We start from the raw sequence: 3,310 nt of genomic DNA, 5'->3' as shown, positions 1-3,310 counted from the left end.
TAAAAACAATTCACATGGAACCAATCAAAGATGCACCTGTTGGTGAGCAACCTCCAAACCACATTCCAAGCAATCAGATAATCATTGTTGACATTTCGTTTCTGAGGCCTCTCAGCTTCTCAGGAGAAAAATCCTGGCAAAAGTATTTTTCAGAAAATATCATAGTGACATTTGTGCTCCTACCAGGGATGGGAGGAGAATGATTTTCTTCCCATCTTAAACCAGAGAAGCAACCCCTGCAAGTCAGGCACTGCCTCACACCCAGGTCACTTTATAGACAGTGATGGTGTGAAGGTGCTCAGCAAAGTCATGGAAATGGGAAAAGGAGCTCAGAAATGGCTCAGGACCTCAGAAATGGGACAAGAGACAGAAATGGGAACAGGATCTCTATTCTGCTCTCCACAGCTACCTGAAAGGAGGTTGAGGCATGGTGGGGTCACCCTCTGCACCCACAACAGGGCGTGGGAGAATGGCCTCAGGTTGTGCCAGGAGAGGTTCAGGCTGGAGACCTGGAAAAATTGTTTCATGGAAAGCCTTGGAACCTTGGGACAGCAGCAGAGTCACCACCCGTGGAAGGTTCAAAAAGAAAACAAGAAGAGCAGATTTCACAGTCTGGTTTAGGAGATGGTGTTTGGTCAAATGTGACTTGATGGTCTTGAAGGTCTTTCCCAATCTTACAGATGCTGTGATTTCCAGCATCACAGGGAATGCACAGCTGGACACTGACTGTGCAGAGTTGCCAAGCCCAGCTCCATGGGCCCTTTCCTGTGCTAATTCCAGCTGTGCCCAACAGCTGGAGGATGCCCAGTTCCTCCTGCTGCTGCCAGCCCTGGAAGCACAAACCAGAACCCCAAGGCATCACCTCACTGTTTATAACCCCCTGCTTCCCCAGGGCCTCCCTGACAGTGCCCAATGGACTCAGGGCAGAGATTTCTCCATTTGAGAAATCCCCTCCCATTTCAGAGGCCCTCCTCCTCCCAGCTCACCCATCTGTCACACAGGTAGAGCTGGGGCTGGCACCCACAGGGAGCAAAGGTCCATGGAAAGCCAGGATAGAAATGTGACAATTACAGCCTGGATAGGGAGAATAACCCACTGGCTTTGTTCCAAAATAATTAAAGAAAGCATGTTTGGAAGTGTTAAGAGGTAGGTTGAATCTAGGAAATTTTTTTTTCTTTAATTACCTGGAAGGAGGGTGCAAGCAGTAAGGGTGCAGTGTCACCATGATATTTTCTGAAAGATCCCTTCACCAGGATTTCTTTTCCTGGGAAGCTGAGAAGCCTCAGAAAAGAATGAAAACAATAATTATCTGACTGTTTGGGAATGTGATCTGGAGATCGTTTACCAACAGGTGCATCTTGGATTGGTTCCATGTGAATTGTTTTTAATTAATGACCAATCACCATCAGCTGTGTTGGACTCTTTCATTATCATTCTTGTTAAGCCTGCTGATGTATCCTTTCTCTTTCTTTAGTATAGTTTTAGTATAGCATTTCATAATATCATATCATATCAGCCTTCTGAGAACTTGAAGTCAAATTCTCATCTCTCACCTCATCCTGGGGATCTCACAACACCCCAGGGTTGGGTTCTTCTCCCAGGGAACAAGGGACAGGACAAGTGGACACAGCCTGGAATTTCATCAGGGGATGTTCATACTGGATATTGGGGCAAATGCCTTCACTAAAAGGGCTGTAAGCATGGGAACAGGTTGTGCAGGGAAGCAGTGGAATCCCTATCCCCAGAACATTCTAGAAACATGTGCATGTGGCACTTGAGGACATGGGTTAGTGGTGAGTGTGGCTGATGGTTGGACTTGATGATCTCAAAGGTCTTTTCCAAACTTAACGATTGTGTGATTCTGTGATTATTATCAACAATATTTTAGGACAGATCTCATTCTTTCAGGACTTAGACACTTCTTCCCCCTCTCCTGCTGAAAGTGACAGAGCAGAACCCCCCGAAGACCTCCCCACAAACCTCTCTCCAGAGCTGGCACTTGTCCACAAGCCACTGAAGTTTTCTGTAACCTCCAGGAAATGCTTGAAGGGAAACTCCAGCTCTGTGTAAAGCTGGGTAAATGCCATGAGCAGGGCTCAGGATCAGAGAGGGGAAACCATTCCCTGCTCTGGCACAGGGACACAGCCCCAGGTGACAGCAGCAGGGAGCTGGGGGACCCAGACACCCCAAAGTGTCACATCTTGGTGCTGCCCTCTCTTCCAAAGCCCATTTATTGGTGAGTTTGGGCTCCAGCTCTTTTGTCCCATAGAAGTGAGTGGAAATTCAGGACAAAGGGGTGGCCAGTGCCAGCTTGAGAAGGGGACAGGAGGTGGCAGGAGGCAGGGAGAACTCCTGCACCTTTTTTAGGCAGTTTCTATCTCTAGACCTGTCCCAAGGAGATGATGGGACAGGGACAGAAGGTAGGGACACAATAGCTGGGGTGATAACTGGGGTACAGAACTTGTAATATTCTTAGAACCCCCTCCCAAACCCTCAATCACCTCACAGATAGGAGGAAACAATGGATAGAACTTCCCAACCCAAAAATCCCCTTCAGCTTGCAGAAAATAGAGCTTTTACCCAACCTTATCCCAAAAGCCAACAGGCCAAACTAACTCACACATAACACCCAGAAAATATTTGAAAATCCAATGAAAAAACCCCTTTTAAATCCCCCTTAGAGAACCTTACATTATTTCCAACAAGGGTATTAGAAACTTGGGAATAAACTTCTTTCTGCTCTTGTCTGACCCCTCTGGGAAAGCAAAGGTTGTTCCACATCTTCCAAGCCTCCCAATCCCACAGGAAAGCAGCACCCCAGGGCTTGTCCTGCTGTGTTCAAACACTGCACTGTGGATTAGCCAGCAGCAGGTTTGCTCTAGGACTGTTTCAGTATGAGCAGGAAAGAAAAAGAAATGTTAAAAAGTAAAATTAAAAGTCAAAAGCCAAGCAGAGCCTTCACCTGAGGGTGGCACTGAAGCTGCTGCAGGGGTGTCCATCAAAATCCAGCGTGGGCACAAAGGGAGGTGGGAACAATTTAGCTCTCGGGGCTTTTAGGAAAGCACAATAGGATCATCCCCCTGGGGAGTGTGTCCAGGGAAGGGAACAGAGCTGGGAAGGGTCTGGAGCCCCATGGGGGCTGAGGGAGCTGGGAAGGGGCTCAGCCTGGAGAAAAGGAGGCTCAGGGGAACCTTGTGGCTCTGCACAGCTCCTGACAGGAGGGGACAGCCAGGGGGGTCGGGCTGTGCTCCCAGGGAACAGGGACAGGAGCAGAGGGAACTGTCGGGACCCAGGACATGCCTCTGACTCT

The sequence above is a fragment of the Geospiza fortis genome, unplaced genomic scaffold (assembly GCF_000277835.1).
Source record: "Geospiza fortis unplaced genomic scaffold, GeoFor_1.0 scaffold57, whole genome shotgun sequence".
NCBI classification, from domain to species: domain Eukaryota; kingdom Metazoa; phylum Chordata; class Aves; order Passeriformes; family Thraupidae; genus Geospiza; species Geospiza fortis.
Note: the sequence above shows the minus strand (reverse complement) of the source record.